Here is an 18,741-nt window from a genome sequence, read left to right as displayed (position 1 = left end):
ATGGGAGGTCTTTAGGTGATCAGCTGCACTGGGAATAATTTGAAGAGATGAGAGTTAATTAGTCCAGGATAAACCAAGAAGGGATCTGATTAGCCAGAGTACTAAAAGCCAATTACTTCCAGAACACAGCTAAATGGCTTTACAAAGCTAAAAAAAGACAGCATCTGATAGCTTTTCTAACACATGAGCTCTGATCACTAAAAAAACGACCTCTTCTTGCCCTTCCCCAGAAAATTTAGTTCTGGATGAGGGCAGACTTGGGAGACAGTTTTCTTTTCTTTTTTTTTCTTAAGTAATTTCTACAAAGGTTTGTAAGATACCCAGCTACTCCTGAGCAGGCTTTCACGTGCAGAAAAACTCATCACCGCAAAGCATGATTTTTTTGGAGAACCACTGTTAAGAGCAAATTGATCTCACTTGCAAAGTCAAGTTGTCCTTTCTTTAAGTGGAGTTGGCACTCAGGCAACTTGGCCACCCTGGGAACTTCACCAGGTCAGCCTCCTAACAGCTGGTCCCCTCTTCTCTGGCAAGATGAAAATGTCCTGTATGTAACAAATGACCTGATGATTTTCTTCCCATGGGTTGGAAATTAAAATATATACTAACTCTCTTTGTGACCCACAGCTGAAACATTAAGAAATGTATTCCTGGACATTCAAACATATTCAGTATCTTGCATAACGTATATAAAAACAAAAGGATGCTCAAGGCGGGCAGAGCTAAAAATGTGAGCAAGAATTGGACCATCTGTGGGCTGGTGTGTGGCTGCCTCTGTGGCTGCTACACTTAATTCCAGTTGGACTGTCAGCTCCTTCCTTGTAAGCATACTGTCAATGTAAATTGACAGGAATCCCCGGGATCCAAGCCTCGGAATGTATTCCCTTGTGCAGCACTAATTGTTCACAACAGGGCAGATATGGAAGGAGAGGATGTTTGACTAATTGCATATCAAATTGCACCCGAGCCAAAAAAGCAGCCACAGAAGAGGCAGTGTGCAATTTCAGATAGGGTGAAATGGGATCACATGAATGCACGAACTCCGCCACTTAGGTTCTGCTTAAATTCTCCCTGTAAATACCCAGCAGAATTTGCAGAGCCGTAAGCTCTGCGTGAATGTGAATTGCATCCCTAGCATGTATGAACTGTGCCTTGGATAATTCATGAGAATAGCCACACGGGGTCATACCAAAGGTTCATTTAGCTCAGCATCCTGTCTCTGAGGCTGAACAGTGAAAGGTGTGCAGGAAAAAAGCAGGAGAAATGGGATAAGCATAGCATGCTCCTTCCCCTGGTGTACTCTCTCTCTGCTGACAGTCACTAGTTCAGTTTTCTGCAGGCTGTTCCTGCTTCCCAGAGCTTAATGGGCCATGAGAGACCTTTCTTACTGATTCTGTCTAATTGCTTCTTCTGCCCATTCTTGCTTCTATCCAGAACATCCCATGGCAAGGAGGTGTACAGTTTAATTATATGTTGTGTGCAGATGTTCTTAGTTTCATTTATCGTGATTAATACTTTCATGTTTTTCTCACTAATTCCTGAGTTATAATAAAGAGTAAACAATCTTTTCTTACTCATTTTTGCAATTTGCTCTTCCTCCCATAGATTGCTTTGTGTTATTTGGAGAAAATTAAACCTTCAGGTGTCTCATCTCAAATAATAAACTGATAAGAGATCACACCTATTTGTTAACTTCCAGCTGTGAATAGTGGACCTGTTCTGAATTCCAGGTGCTAGAAATGGCCTCTCTTTAGTGTTCAGGCTTTGAATACAAATTATAGCGTGAACCTGCCTCCAGCATTATTATCCATTGGACTACTGGGATTTAAAAACTCTTTGTATCTTGCCTGGTTACTATGGCCATTCTCAAAGTCTGCTATGTCTGTGCTTTGTACCAGACCTGTAAGTATAAGGCTGCCTAAAAGGTGCAGCATTTCAGTGAAAATCTCTCTATATTCAGACACAGAGGTTTCAGTAGGCCCCCAGATGGGAAGACCAAAAGGAACCCGAAAATCTTGGCTCTGAAAGAAAAACAATCCTGTTCCCCTTTTCCTCCTCATCTTAACACATAATATTGTCCAAAATGCTCCAAAAGGTCTCCCTCTGCAACTCCTCCACCCATCATTGTCTTCTGCATCTTATTCAAAGTCTCATAGATATCCTGTCTCACTTTATGCAGTGCACCTGTCTCCTAATACTGTACCAGATGCATCTTCCTGATTGCTTGCCATGGGCAACAGTCATTTTTCCTTTCTCAAGGGAAAGCTGCATTCATACATCAATTCTCCACCTTCATGCCAGAGTCTCTCTCCCTTGCTTCTTGTTTTCAAAGCCCCTCATACGAAACGCACAGTGTGTAAGAAATGACAGAAAATCAGAGCATCTGCATTTTGTATTCCTCCAGCAATGGCTTGAGTGGCTGCACAAAAAACAAACCTGGGGTTTTGAGGTCCCCCTCTCTCATCACCCCCATATCTCTGCTTCTGTTAAAGACTTTATTCCCTTTTGTCTTGTCTGAATTGGGGTCACAAAGCAGGAAAAAGTGATATTTACAGTGCTCCAGTTCTCACTGCCAGTGTCTGGGAATATTAACAAGTCAGTGCACCCTGACAATGGTTCATTTCAAGTGTGGAGCATTACCATTCTCATCAAGGGCAAAGAACCTAGAGCAGTTCACGAGCTCAGGTGCTTTAAACTCTTTTCTAAAATTACATTTCTGCAGACAGCAAACCACTGAGTTGAGTCATTCCGTGCAAACTGAATGAAATCTTCCAGTTGCAGTTCTGTGTGATCAATAGGGGGTGCATCCTCTGAGGGCAATATTTTAAACCATCCCATGTGGAAGTGCATCTCTGGCAGCCTGGGTAGTGGCCAGACTCCACCACAGAGCAAAGGGCCAGGGCAGCCCCCTTCTCCTCCTTCTGCTGCTAATCCCTCCTACTGCAAAAGAAAGGAGAGCAAGAGCCCATCCGTGGAGACAACCAGGCAGTGCTCCCAGCTCTGCCCTGCCCAGGGCTGCACCATGCAGCAGGATGGGCAGGGAGCCAGCAGCTGGAACCATGGCTGTGGCCTGGAGTCTCCTGAGAGCTGGCACATGACCAGGACAGCCTAGCCCAATCCTTGTCTGCCCTCCTCCAAGCTGTGTCCCCAGAGAACCATGTCCAGTGGATGCTCTTGTTCTTCCAGATGTCCTCCATCCATCCACCCCTGCATGGCAACACTCAGGGCACAAGTGAACACAGCTCCTCCCAGCTTCAGCTGGGGAACAGGGACCCATGTGCCCTGCTCTGGGGACAGAGCTGGGGCAGGCAGCACCTGGAGTGCTCATCACTCTTGAAGGGTCCCAGGGATTTCTGTCTCTCCTGCTGCAGCATAATGGGCACCAACTTCCTCTAGGCAAAGGGCAGCAGCAGCCCCATCCTCAGTTCTGCAGATGTGTTGGTTCAGGAGAAAAGAAGACCCAGCCTGCCTTTTTTTCCAAAATTCACCTGGTGAGCAGCAGAGACTCCCACCATTTTCAGACGAGGCTGTCAGAGCCCTTTGCTTGGAATCATCCTGCAGGAACCAGGCTGTGCTTAGAGAGCAGCCCCACAGCAGAAAGGGTCTCTGGCAAGCTGCCACCCAGCACCAGCAGCCTGAGTGTGGCAGAGCTGGAACCCTCTGCCCTCTGGGACTCTCTCACCCACATGGCAGATTTCCTCCCACCATCACCACCAAGGCTGTGCCGGTGTTCCTGGTGGCTTTCCAACCCTCTATGTTCCCTGAGTGGCACGGCAGGACCCTCTCTCCCTTCTTCCCACACAAGCTCACCCCACTGGCCACATATCACCTCGGCACAGCCAGAGGCAGCTGAAAGGCGTCCTTGCTGCTGCCATCCTCCCCTTCTTCTTCCTCCCCCACTGCCTTCTTTCCTTCACTCAGCACCCACAGTTCTCAGGGCAGAGCTCAGACTAGAGGGACACACAGCATGGTTGCAGCTCATCTTTTTCTCAAGGAATGTTATGGATGGCAGACACACAAGGGGGAAATCAGGACACAGCTGAGGGGAAGGATCACCTCTCTCCATCTGTTGGGCTTCATTTCCCCTTGCCTTGGGCTTCACTGTTTGTCCTGGCCTCTGATGCCACTTTGGGCCACCAGCCTTCGGGCCCAGCCACTGAGCCAGTTTTCAACCCACCTCCCATTCTGCTCAGCCTACCCACACTTCTTCAGCTTCTCCATGAGACTATTCTGTCCTCCTGAAGTGGACAGTGGCCACTGCACTCCCCTCATGTCCCAGCCCAGTCATTTCACCACAGATGATTATCAGGTTTCTCTTGCTGAATTCATGCTGTCTCCTACCTCCAATCACCTTCGTGTCCTTCATGCCTCCAGGATGTGCTATGGCTTTCCCAGCATCTCCACAACCATGGGATCCCCTTTACTTACCAAATCTAATAACAAGTTCAAGGTACCTGGTGAGCTTGGCCTTAATGTTTTGTGTTTCGTTTTTTTTTTCCTAAGCCTCTCCAAGAATGTGACAGTGAACACTTCAGCAAACATTTAACAAGATGTGTGGGCTCTGTCCTCATTAGTCTAAACAAGAGAGGCGAAGCAGCAGATGCATGCAGAGCAGGCATTGCTGAACGACATGAAGTTAATTTGAGCTTGGAAGAGGGGAGCCTTTGACTGGCAGACAGCCCTACATATTAAAAGCACTGATGTGAACCAGCACATGAGAACCCTCAGCCACATTGCATTGCCTATTGCCCCAGGGTCCTTCACTGGAATATGATTTTGAAATACCCCAAAAAACTAAGGGCAACTGAAACAGAAATTTTAGATTGACTTGTCATCAAAGCTGTTTTGAAACCTGAATTCACCTTGTGTTTGAGAGCTTATTTCCTTGAGCTACGTTCACAGCACCCACTATAAAATTCTGCTTCCAGAGCATTTTTTCCTTGCAGACTTGTTGTACGATCACCCACATTTTACAGAAAGAGAACGGAGATACAGGGGGAGACTTGCTCAAGGTCAGAGTGGGCTGGTGTGATAGAAATGGAAAAAGCACAGAAGCAATGTGGGAAAGATGGGTCTGATCTATACAGAAGGGACTTGAATGACAGTGATTTATACAAGTATTTATACCAAGCCTGAAATGAAAACACAGTGTCAAGACTATTTACATTATCACTTCTTTTTATTCTTAATAAAGGCAATGATGTGGCTTGAAAAATAGAATTACTCTGACCTTAAACATTGACTTGATATTTTCCTAAGGGATTTTTAACTTCTGATTATTATTCCTTACACTTTCTCATCTCATCTTTCCCCTTCTCAAATTAACTGCCATTTATTTATGACACTACCCACATCTGAGCTGCCAGGATGTCTCCTGTGAGCAATCCCCCCAAAGTATTTTCCACTGAGGCTTAGGAGCAGACCTCTTCCTTAGCCTAACCACAAATACCTCCCTCTAATACAAGAAGATCCAAATATAGTCACTATTTTCTGGGAAGTTCATGAACCCTAAGGGGTCACATGCAGCATTTTGTAGAAAAACATTTAAATAGACCTGTCTGTTGTTCAGCTTGGGGGTAGCTTGAAGTCACAAGGTGACACACCACAGTTCCCTCCAGCTGCACAGGACCTCCCCAGGAGCACCTGGGGCCAGCCAGCACCATTGCAGTGTAACAGCCTGATACACAGAGGGGAAAGAAAACCCATTTTGCTGAAAAGAACCCGAGACACAGGCATCAACTGTGATGTGCTCGGAGTCCCCCTGAGAGGCACCACATTACGCCACCGGCGACAGTCCAGAGACAGCAGTGGTGCACATCTTGCCCTCAGACTCTTCGTAAGATCACAGGGATTTGAATACAGACTCCAGATTCAAGCTGCAAGAATAAAACTGTCTCTGCTTCCTTGTGTAGATCTGTCTTGGCCAAGAATGATATGACAAGAATCCCATACTGAAAAAAAAATTATAAAAGCAGATGAAAACTCTGTGGCCCAGGGAGGAGAATAAAGAGAAAGACCCTCTGTGATGCTACAGACAAGACCACTGTGCCTGTGTGGAGCAGATGAGTAAAAACATATGTTTTAAATTAGTCCCCTGGCAAATGTATGGCTCTTGTTCAGTCCTACTGCACAGGACATAAAGTATCTGCCTGGACCCTGTGGTTGCTCAGCACACTCTGTAGAGGAGCCATTTGTCAAGCGTCCCTAACGTATGTCAGCAGCTAGAGAGGAGTCAGAGCTGAGGGTCAAGACATCTCGCTGCTTCAGTTCTATCCCTGATGCAGAAAGACAGTGGGATCACATGAGTGGGATCCCAGATAGTGCAGCTCCCAGCACCATTCTGGTTCCCAATTTGGGCTGTCCAGGCCTGCCATGAACTCAAAAGTCAGTATGATAGAAGTGCTGAGAGTTTGTTGATCTGCATAATTTTGGTTATACCGCTGTTGTGGGCAGAATGGGAGCTTCAGACAAAGTTTATTAGAGAAGCCCACCTGTTGAGTCATGAGGGACAGAAAGAACCCCTTTGCTTTCTAAACTCCTTCCCAGAGAGTAATCCAGGTGCTGCTGGATCCAAGCTTAGCCCCAGACTTTGTCAATGATTTATGGCTAAAGGATTAACATAGGTGTAATATAACCTTTATACAAATTTGTCCCACAGGATAAAGGATGGCGAACCAAATATATTTACATAAACATAAATTATAATGACTAAACTAAAAGATCTTAATCAAAATTATTTACTACACAGTATGGGAAGCTATAACTATTAGTATTGTACACTATTTTGAAGTAATATTGAAGCAATTATATTGCAGCAAGCAAAACCAATTATTAAGTAGAGATTGATATTACTCACTCGTGCCAACACTGTGGGCAAATTGCTTTCACTCAGCCTCAAGGAATAACCTTGAGGGCTGTAGCCACTCCAGGGAGGAATCTCCAAATACACTCCAAGAAAGATTATGTTAAAAGGTGTGAGCACTGGCGCAGGTTGCCCAGAGAAGCTGTGGATGCCCCGTCCCTGGAGAGTACAAGGTCAGGTTGGATGGAGCTCCGAGCAACCTGGCCTAGTGGAAGGTGTCCTGCCCACAGCAGGGGGGTTGGAACCGGATGGTCTTTAAGGTCCCTTCCAACCCAAACCATTCCATGATTCTATAAAGACCCTGCTGTTAAAAAGCGGGACTGGGTTTTTATATATAAAGTGATTTTCTGTCCGTCGTTGTATGTCTCCAGGCCAGCTGTGTCAGCTCAGCATCTTTAGATAAGTTATCAGCAGTATCACTTGTTTGTCCCTTCATATCAGGTACTTTATCAGGTCTGCCACATCTTCACCTCACTGTCAGAATGTTTATCTTTGGGAATGATGAGTCAGGCTGTTTTCAGCATCATTCAACAACTAAAGCAGCATGGCAGCCCCCGTCTCCATCCACTGCTGATAGCGTTGCAAATAGGGTGTTAATCAAGTTGTTTTCCCCCCCACTCCAGGCAGAGCATCCTGCTACAACTGCCCATCTGAACACTCACTGGAAACTATTCACTCTGACTAGAGCCTCAAGTCTATAATTCACTCCTGCTCCCAACAACCTTGAATTCAGATCAAACTTTTTGAAAACATGTAATAGCGTTTGCCAATTAAGTCATTAGGCTCAGTTATCTTTATATATCAGTATATATCAGTAACTTTTTCTGGAAAAACTACAAACAGCTGTTGAGAGTGGAGATCTCATACTACAAGTGATAAAATATTGCTAATTGGGCAACGTCTCATTTTCTTAGGGTGAAAATACGACTGCTGGGAGGATACTAATCGGTCTGATTCCTGCAGCTCCTTCTGAACTCCTGCCTCTTGAGCTTTGCCACTCTCTCTCTCTTCAGAGAAAAACGTCTGCAAAAGGGGGGAACATTAGCTAACCTTGTGCTTCTCTTGGAGCTCATCAGTAAGTGTGATTTATAGCTAGAAGGGAGAAAATCCTTGCATGAGCCCAAAGGGTGACCTGAAGGATTGCTGTAATGTAGTGTCTCCTACACAGTTTGTGATAGGGGTTACTTGCCCCCATTTGTTCCAAAATTGAAATTTGTGTCCAGTTTGTAGCATGCCAGGCGAGGTGGGGAATAATTTGCTGGCCTAAGACGGTTACCATTACATTGAATATCCTTGCTTCTCCTTTATTGTTTAAAAGGCAAAACCATGAGGGGTTTTTGCTTGAAGATTATATTAAAATCATGTCAATGTTTTGATTTCAAACACCTTTCCTGTAAATTAAAATTTTGAGGAAAAAGAAATTGCATCAATTCATTGATATTCCCATTCTGCTTCAGCTCTCCTCTGAGAATGAAAATGCAGTAAACCTGATTTGTTTCAACACAGAATCACTTTCTCACAAAAAGAGCATTTTGAAGGATTGTTTCTCAAGGAACTGTTACAGAGGCAGGCTGAGAGCTTCCCAAAATCTCCCTCTGCCCACTCTGGTACTTCACCATTACTGTAACTCGCCTCTCTCCAATGTCAGTGCCATTCCTATCACTGGAATATCAAAATAAAGGGGCTGCTTTATCATCCAGCAGACTCTGGGCTTATCAAAATGGTTGAGGGAGCTGCTTTGGAGCATAGCTGCATATAGGAGAGCTGAGTCAGAAACTCCAGGTTTGCATTTGGGTTGAACTTGTAGATAATCTGGAATAGCTGAGGTGACTGTAACAACCCCAATGGGAGGCATGTGCAGCTGTGGGATGGCATCAGGCAGTGCTAAATGAAAAGAGAAAAATTCCCGGGCTTTCCCTGCACAGTGAGCCTTGTTCATCAGGACTTCAGGAGGTCAGGGAGGTGCAGGTAGTGACACAGAGAGACACTCAGCATCAGCTGCTGCTCAAGCACTCACAGGTTTATCTGCAAAATTAATATATTCAGTCCTGATAAAGTAATCCAAGACAAGATAGGAGACAATCAGATCTGGTCTTATTAGGATGTGATACAATTAATTTAAAATTACTTATTTGTGAAACTGTGATGATCAGTGTTGTGGTTTTTCTCCAGATGACAGGGTTATTAGTTAGCTTCAGGCCGCCTGAGGGTATGCAGCAGGCAGACACTGTAGTTAAATAGCAGGCATGTACATGTCACACAAATTACATTAATACCCCTTCCCTTCTTTCTCTCCGTTATACCCCCTGGCCATATCTCCTTGGTCTTTTACTTGTTTGACCTCTGGCATATATTAAAAAACCACTGACAATCAAAGGTCAGTACAGTCACTTACTACTGCTTTTGAACAATATTAATCAGAATTTAATTTCAGCTGCTGCAACACAGTGTGAAATAGAAGCACTTTCTTCAAACACTGAATTTTCTCTCCCAGCCCCCTAGATTTCATTAAAATTACCCAACTGAGCTTTATCTTGCAGTGTTCAGGTCTCATTCACAAAATGTTTAACAAACAAGAAAAAAAAATTCTGTGATTCTGTGAGAGGACACATAGAGTCAGTCCTTGATTCATTTCCCCCATGCCAAGGCTCACCCAAAGCCTGTGCCTGGGTAGAGGTTTGCATCAAAGCAGTGGATGTGAGTTGGGATTGGGCTCATGCTTGGGATCCATCCTGTGCTGATAGTTTGATTCTGCACTCATCTCTGTAAGGCAGCTCCAGCACAGGTGGAAGTCACTGCCAGCTCAGCTGTATTGAATATAAAGTAAGAGGCATCCCTTCCTGGCTGGCAATAAAGGATACAGCCACCTGGAAAGCCAGGGGCAATGCTTTATTCTAATTGACTTTTCAGACATCATGGAGCCCTCTGTCATATTCCAATTTTTTCCTAAAGAGAAAAAGATATGTATTTCTATAAAATCCAAATAAGGCTTATGTTACATTTTAAATGGTGCCTATGGATTTTAGTGTGTTTCAGTGAAGTTCTTTTGAAAACAAATTCACAACATTCTTTGTACCTGCTCGGAAATCAGCTCAAATTTAAAGTTTAGTGTCAACAAAATCAATACCTAGGAGCTTTTGCAATCTGTCCATGTTTCTTTAAAGACAGAAGGTGCTACATCCAGGATAGAAATGGACATTAGAAATCCCACACGTTTAAAAAAAAAAAAAAGTGTTAACTAGAGTTTCAACAATCAAAGTGAGACCATTACAGCAAGGACAGATCAGACTCTGTCACTCAAGTCTCTCTGGGAGAGGAGATGCTTGCAACACCTCTCCATCATTTATACATCTTTAGCTCAATCTGGCCATGTTTCTTAACCAGGTTTCTCCATAGAAGACCTTTAAAATGGGGAGGACACCCCTGTGAGGGTCTTTCCCCTTGATTCTCCTCTGATAGAGCTTGTTCTGAACTCCCAGGCAGCCCTTATCTCTCCAGCAGCACCATGCCCCAGCCAGACGAGAGCCCATTACAGCAGAGCCCGAGGGGAGCTGGAGCTTTCCTCTGCTTGGGAGCAACTGAGCTGGAAAGAAAAATTCCAGAAAAGCTCTGCCTAAAAATATCCAGGCCCTGCCAAAAGGAGCTGGCACGTTATCATTTCACTAGTCCTGTCATGCACAAGTACTCACTGGATCTCTGCAGTTAAACATTTCCAGCCTTGAAATTGCTTTTGAAAGCCAGTGATACTAACTCCTTCATCTGAGTAGGAACTGGTGACATCCCCTTGCCTCTTCCCTGTGTATTGAGTCATGATCCTCATAGTCCAAAACTCATGTCCAAAACTAAAATGAATCATGTTTATTATTTTTAGAGCTAGCCACTGGCACTGGCATATGTGAGTATATTCAACAAGGTTATTTTGAGGATTAGAGCACCCTCCTAATCTGAACTGGAAAGAATGAACTGTTTTATTAGCTGATCTGACCTTTGCTTGTGTTTGAGTCAAGCTTGTGACTTCAGTGATAACTCATGGTTTATTGCCTTTTATTCCTGTTACTCCTATAAACCCTGAAAAGTGTGGTCCAGATTTTATTTCCCTTCTTTATCACCAGGGAGATCATGTACTGAGTTCCCAAACATTTATATGCTGCAAATTCACTTAAATCAAAGATGCCGCTCAGGGTCCAGGCTGGGAAAAGCTATCGGGGCCTGTTTAGTTTGGTGGAACCTGGATTCAACACAATGGTCTGGGATATCTGCCCAGGCTGATGGGTGGCACTGAGACAGCTAAGAACTCTTTCACTTGGGAACTGAGCATATCATTTTATATGGATATTGTGGGTGACAGAAGACACAGAGCTCTGCCAGCCTGCATGCAGAAGAACTTTTCCTTTTTGAAAGAGGACTCTCTTCTAAAACTCAACACCGAGATGCATGGTGCTGCAATCCCAGCATAACAGACTGTCACATATCAAGAGAGATCCCAAAGCAGTCAGATGGGTCTGGAGGCTCAGACCCTTGTTGCTGTTTTATACTGGTTTTAATCAGGCTGTGCTGAAAGGCAATTTTTGGATTTCACTGTTTGTGCAGGGCTCATGGATGTGGCACCTGGTACCCGTCGTATCCAATTTCAAAGCAGATCTGTCTCACAGATCTTGGTTGCTGGAATGGATGACAGAGAAAATCTCGGGCCAAAGCCATGTGTTGCTGGGAGTGTGTTAAAAGGGCTAGATGAAAAGGAAGCATTACAGCTGTATATTATCATCACCAAGAAACATGTTTGCAGACAGATATATTTGTCCCTTTGGGCACCCAGATGCTTCTCCTCTGGGGACTGATCCCTGTCAGGATAGCTTTTTAAATTCTAGTGGCTTTTTATTCCATCCCACAAGTAATTTTCTAGAGCTGTTAGAAATCACGAGTTAGGAAGGGATGCTTTCAGGTGATCTGGGGTCTATAGTCACCATTATCATCAGATCTGAAAATCAGAGCTCCATGCTGTGCTTCCTGAGCGAGCCCTGGGGACCCAGGGAGGTTGTTCTCAATTGGCAGAGACCAGGATTATATGACATAAATTTAATACATGCCTTAGTGCCCTCAAGCCCACACATGATAAGTTATTTTTATAGAAAAACCCAATTATGCTTTCCTAGGTTGCCTTCTGCTTTAGAATAATTGTTTCTAATCAAAAATACTTCAGCTAATTCAATAATTGTCCAGAACTGGGCTTTGCAAATACCTTTCACAGTTTGATTGCCTTATAAATCTATAAACAAAGAATAAACATATGACTTATTACTCTGTAGCAACTATTTAGGATGCAGTAAAAGCAGCAAAGGAAGGAGGAGGAAAAGTGAAATCTTTCTGAGAGGCCACAAGTTCCTTCTGCTCTCTGGCATGTCAGGTCCTCTCTGCTCAGCAAAGCAGAAGCTGGCAGGAGGCTCCTGACAACCCAGAGGGGTGAAATTCAAAGCGCTGGTGGTACCTGCACAGCAGATGGGTACAAGTCTATTTGAGGTGACATGGCACAAGCAATGGCCTCCTGGAAGGGATCTCTGGTCAATCCAGTGGACCATCCTGTCTCAAAGTGTCCAAGATTGAGTGTTTCAGAGTAGCCATACAGACAGAGAGTTATTTTAAACTTCACAGCAGGTTTTCTCTTAATCTCTAATTTTAGTGGTCAGCTCAAAGCCTGAAATCATGAAGTTTGGTAATTTTTCAAAAGGTGGTTTAGCAATGAAGATTAAAACAAAACCACTGATTGCCCTTTTGTCCATGCAAATGTCTGACCCCTCTTTTCATCTTGCCAAATACTGCAGACCAACAACATCCAGTTACAACAAACTTTGCATTTTAGTTAGAATTTGTAAAATCTATTTCCTTTGATCAGGTTTAGGTGTGTTACTTCAATATTATACTGACCATCTTCTTCTCCAGGAGTACAGCAGATATTTTCTTGAGAGAGCTCCTAGCAAACTCATTGGCTAAGAAGTTAGGTTTTACAAAATTTGAAAACAAAGGAGGAAAAGAGATACAAAATCTACCAACTATTACTATGAAATTTTTGGCTGGTTTCAGCAAAATATGGGGATAGCACCAAAAGGATTCAGACTCCATCTACTTACCAGGAGTGGTGGAAACCCAGAGGCACCAATGCTGTGTTAAAGCACACTGGTGCCATTGAAAGATGTGGAATACACTTCAGATATTTAACTTCAGTATGAGTGAAAGGGAAAGTGCACCACTACCTGGCAGATGTATTTGGCAGCACTAGGATGTGTGTTCCCTGGCAACCAGACCCCTTACGCTGGGATTTTGGGTTACCTGGCTTTTTACTGCTGGTTGTAATTACTCCTGCACAGTTTTATTGCATGCCTGCCTATGCCACTGTGTATTCCAGTTACAGTGGTGGGATAAATGGGGGTGTCTGGAGGTGCAGGTTCCTCCTGTCTGTCAGATCATTTGGGGGCGATTGTGCTCCTTGTTTCAGGAGCATGCCATAAAGACTTAATTATTCCCCAAATTAGATGATACTGAAGAACATGCAGCCTAGCTCCTGGGTATTGTAGGACCAACAAAACTGTGGATGTGCACTTCCAATGGTTTCCTCTGGCTCTTGTTTACTGGAGATCTTAACAATGCCCTTCCATCACACAGCAAGTGTCTCCACAATAGTCCCATGGCTTCAGTGGCCCTGCTCATCCAGGAACTCTGTGTGAGTGAGGGTATCCATCTGGGCCTGGGAGATGTCGCTGCAGCAGATGAAGGCTCTGCCAAGCATTCCCTGAGCAGTCTGTGAGGGCTAGAACAAAATTAGTCTGGGGACTGTGCTGATACAATGACAGCCAGAATAATCTGAGCAATAGATAAAGAACCAAGAGTGGTTCCCCAGTGTAATTAGGAAGTGCACTGTTATGCAATTAAGAAAATTAATTAGATGTAGACGTAGGGAGTGCAGGTTGAAGGCATGTTGCAGCACAAACTTGTCTAGCTCTGTGGTACTTCTGAGATCTGCTGGTGGTCTAATTGGTTTTACAGTGTCTGAATGAGCTGTATTCCCAGATTTCTCTGTTGACCACTCCCATGTCATGGGGCATAATCTACTACATACAGCAGAAAACTTCAGCCTATCAGAACCAGTATCAAAATATGCTGAGCAATTTTTGCTCAATGCAGTGAACCTCTTTAGTCTAGCCAGAATCACTCCTCCTCTAGCTGAGTTCTGATTTAGCTGTCTCCATCCCTCCATGAAATGATCTTGTACTTAGGGATGGAAACACCAAGTATCCTCAAGCCATCTAGCACTGTGTTACCAGCTCCTTTTAAATGAAATGAATGAGACCTGGCCAACAGTATTGTACTTACCTTTTTCTCCCAGGAATCCCAAACCAGAAGAGCTCATTCAGAGGAAAAGAAAGTTGAAACAAAATAAAAAATCATTCTCCTGGTATCTGAGGAGATTTCATCTGCTGTATGCGTAGGAATCTAGAGAAGCAATACCGTGGTTTGACAAATACCGTGATTATTCAAGACATGCTCATGTATATGTTGTTCACAAAATGTACCTTGTGTTAAAAGAAATGTACATCCCTGGTGACAGTAGGACATCATCATTACATAGCTCCATTATATCATAGAATGGTGACAGGACATCAGGTACTGAAAGGAGATTCTTATGAGGACAGGCAAAATTAAATCTGTCAATGCCAGGGTAATCTATGATAATAACCCACATAATTTTAAAAATTATTATTTTTTTCTTCTTACTCATGTTACTGGTATCACCGTAGAGTGCAAGCTGTAAACTCTGAAATTGATTGTTATTTTCTCTCTCCATAAAGCTTGTTCATTGTTTGTACTCTAGTCAGCTTGGACACTAAAATTTGGTTAGATAATTTCTCATTCAAGCTTTCATGCACCAGACCAGCATGTCTGAAATTCAAACATTATCAGCATGTATAAAGGCACACACACAAAAAAAATCCCAACACAAAACTGAGATGAGTTCAAATTAAATTAACATGTAGAAAGCTGGCACTCTCTGCTGGAATCAACTTCATTATTATGAAGTTTACTACTGCTGTTTCAGATAGCTCCTTCTCTCGGGGTTTTGGCTAAAGGTGCTTTACAAATTAGAGGTCAGATTGGTACTTTATAATTTTCTCATTTTTCCTTTAATCTCTTTTCTTTTTCCCATGTAATTAATTCTATGGTGATTCTTTCTGAAACTGAAAACATTTTCCTCGTTTCCTGTATTCACAGTTGACATCTGCCAGGCAAAGCTTCCCCAGCAAAGATTCTCTAACTCAAAGCAGATGGGAGCATCCTTCATGTGACACAACGTGCACACTGGAATATCCCTTGGGAATGCTGCTGCATGCCAACACAGAGACCCTGTGGCATGCCCCACTGCCTGCTACAACAGCAATCACCACCACTCATCAATCCCATGTTTGATGAGCACCGCATTTCCTGAGCTCCAACTCCACGCAAATTAATAAGCAAATATGATGATCTTTTAAAACGTAGCAAAACACAATTTGAAATAAACTGTGTTGGTCACAAAGCCCCTTTAAATTCCCAGAAGATCATACCTGCTCTGGTATGTGTACTGGGTAAATTTGCACAGTGGTCTAAGAGTGTGATTACAGCTTGGGAAAACACACACAGCTTTAAGCTGGCTGGCTTAGTGACTGCGCCAGATATCTTACTCGTATCAATTACCAAGTAAAGCTCTTTAAATACAAAGAAATATTTTCTTTCCTGATAAAGCCTACGTGGATGACCTTAAAGACAGGTAACATTGAAGTCCAGGTATCCAGAGAGCTACGCCCAAGAACTGGCCTAGGAGTGCTGGCTAATCAAGTAGTTAAGGTGTGTAGAGAAAGTAAGACAGAGAAATGAAAAATCTCTGGAAATGCCAAATCCTGTGCTATCTGTAGCGAAGCTGTGGCAAAAGGATGCCCTTCGTTACTAAAGAAAGCACTGATGACTTTACCATTAAAGCAATGTCACACTGCCTTGGTCTACTCCCCTTCTCCTTTGAAAGCTTCATCAGACAAACAAGTAACCCAACTCCTTCCTTTCAGGGCTGTTAAAGGCAATGAGAGCTACTGGTTGAGTAAGAAACCAGTTTCTGTGTCTAAATACAGGCCCTCAATAGCAAGGAGGTTGGTTGCTTATTTTCTCTTCATAGTCTGTGATGCCACTGGCAGGGCAGTGACATTTGTGGTGGGAAGTTCAGCGGTGTCCCCCTGGAGCCACAGGGCTGAGTAAAGAGACAGAGAAAACACCACTTACATTGAAATGTGTTTACTGTACCCATGTATCTATCATGCAGTGAAGACACACCTTTGGGAAGATTTGTGGTGCTTTCTACGTGGACAGACTAAAAGTTTTCTTGGGGACTCTGTGGGAAGTCTGTGCTCCACATACCTGTGCTCTGTGAGCTGTTTGAAAGTGGCCTCAGTAGAGCACCTAGGTGATGTTTGCCAGTGCCTGTAGCTATTCCTGCTGCTCCACCTCAGAAACTGGTGGTGATGTGGCAGGTCTGGAGCACAGTACAGACCCTGTTATCTGGGTATGGTTTGTGTCTTGACTGGCAGGGAGTGAACAACTGAGGATGATAATGAAAGTTCCCCTTCAAAACCAGCCTCAGTGGTTTTTTACATATAACAAAGGAACACTGAAACATTTGACTGTATCAGCTGAAAAGAAGCATACAGGAGAGATAAAGATGTGACAGTCTGTGCATTTAGGAGAATAAGAGAGAGACTATCAAAAAGGATATGGGAATTTAGGGAAGCCTGAAATGCTTTAAGACATTGGAAGAAGGCCCTCACTGTTATCTTCTCTGTAAGAGCGAGATCAAGCCACACCACTTAAACTAGCCTAGGAAAACCTAATTTGGTGAGGGATCACATGGAGGAACAGACCAGCTAGCTTGAACTTAAAGAAACTACCTTTGAATTTGGTGTGTTGGGTTTTTTTTAATGAATAAAAGGTGGGTTAGAAGAAATACTTTAATCACTCCTTGAGCTGACAATGTAGTTTTTACACATTTAGAGGTGAGCAAATAGGCAAAACTACCAATGTTTTACAGAGTTTTCCAAATAGCAAAAGAGCATTTCTTCTCTAAGTCAGCACCACGTATTTTGAAGGGAGTGCATGTGTCTTCTTCCCTGAAAGCTGCAGGGTCACAGAAGAACACGTTTTCCCCAGTTCCTGACATTGTTCAGCTCCTGAATGGACAAAAAGCTGATTCATTCAGCTTCTTCCTGGCTGTTATTCCAGTGTTTGTCCAGGTACTTCTTGAGTCCATCTCCCAGATACGCTCCTACGGATTCTTTTCTGCTGTGTGCTCTTTGTTTTTGCACATAATCCCCCCCCCCCCCCGCCCAGGCACCTCCTGCCCACACAGGCAGGTGATGCTGTGCTGGTGGGGGACTGCATTTCAGGTGAGAGCTGCATTGAAGATTTCAAAGACTGAGGAAGGAGTTAATGAGTGGCCAACAGTAACAAGTGAAGTAATTTGCTCTATTAAAGAAAGAGAGGATTTTAAGCTGTACGTGCCAGTTATACAGAGAGAGACAGACACCATGGCAACAAGCTTGTCAGGCAGAAGCAGGGCACTACTCTAAGATTAACTATCGCTGGGGACATCATTAGTGGTGGAGAAGCTTCAAAAGCTTTGGAATTTGTGTTCCTTGTGCACCCAGAATCTCACCTGCTTTTATGGAATTTGAATCTCCAGTCTATAAGCTAAGCCTGGGATAACAACAATAGCAGGCTGGGATGTTGGATGCATCCTGAATAACATGGAAAGGAAGAATGTGTCTACAGTATCTCAGTGCACCCAGGCCTGCCAGGTTGTCTGACCTGTATGGAAAGGAAGAATGGAAACATACCATTGAGTTGGGTTCAGCAGGATTGTCTAAAATAAAGATTGAAAAGGAATTTGTGAAGGACTGCTCCTTCTGTGCTTACTCATAAGCCATGGATCTGATCATTAGCCTTCACTGAGGGAAAGGAGAGATCCCCCTGTAAATCTCCCATTCTGGGAGGATGAACAGGTGACAGATAATTGCACATATGAGGTTAATTCTTTTTATTCTCCTAGCTCATAGACAGAATCCCAAATACCTGTGATTGTCTCGTCCACGATGCAGATGCTTACCCTGGTGCAAAGCTGGAGTCAGATGCTGATGGGGTAGGATTTATACCCACAGGAAGTTCCTCTATAGGCAACCACAAAGCAATTAGTGCACAAGGCATTTGGAACTCTAAATGTGGCCTAATGTGAATCTCATCTTACCAGAGCAATGTACAGAGTTCAAGTTTCCAGTTCACAAGCGTGCAGTGCTGAGGAAAACATTTTTATGGGCAAGTGGAGAGAGAAAAAAAAAGATCTGAAGAGCTATGCCAGAGTTTCTGTGGGGGTCTCTTTAGCCCTGCCATATCTATAATGTGCTGAGAATGCCACACAGCACAGTTCTCATTGTGACAGGGAACGGATCACAAATTCATGAACCTTTGTGACTTGCCTGCATTATAATTCCCCATGACTGAGCTACTCAAATCTAAGGAGAGCTGCAGTACTTCACAGCTCCAAAAACGAAGCACAGCCAACATGCAGACTGTAAAAGTGCAGAGAGTCCAGATGCCCAAGCCCTGGCTCAGCTCACCATGCCCCACTGATTCCACAGGAGATGCTGCAGGCATTTTAGTCAAAAGCTATTTTAGCCCCATCAGGACTAACTGGGAGAACTGATGAGCACAGACATTTGCTCAGCTTGCAGCATAGGGAAGGAAAATCAGGTGGACATTAATCATCTTTTTGCAGACGCGTCAAGTAAAAAGGAGAAGCACATTCAATCCCATGA

This window comes from Corvus hawaiiensis, chromosome 3, assembly GCF_020740725.1.
Source record: "Corvus hawaiiensis isolate bCorHaw1 chromosome 3, bCorHaw1.pri.cur, whole genome shotgun sequence".
NCBI lineage: Eukaryota > Metazoa > Chordata > Aves > Passeriformes > Corvidae > Corvus > Corvus hawaiiensis.
Note: the sequence above shows the minus strand (reverse complement) of the source record.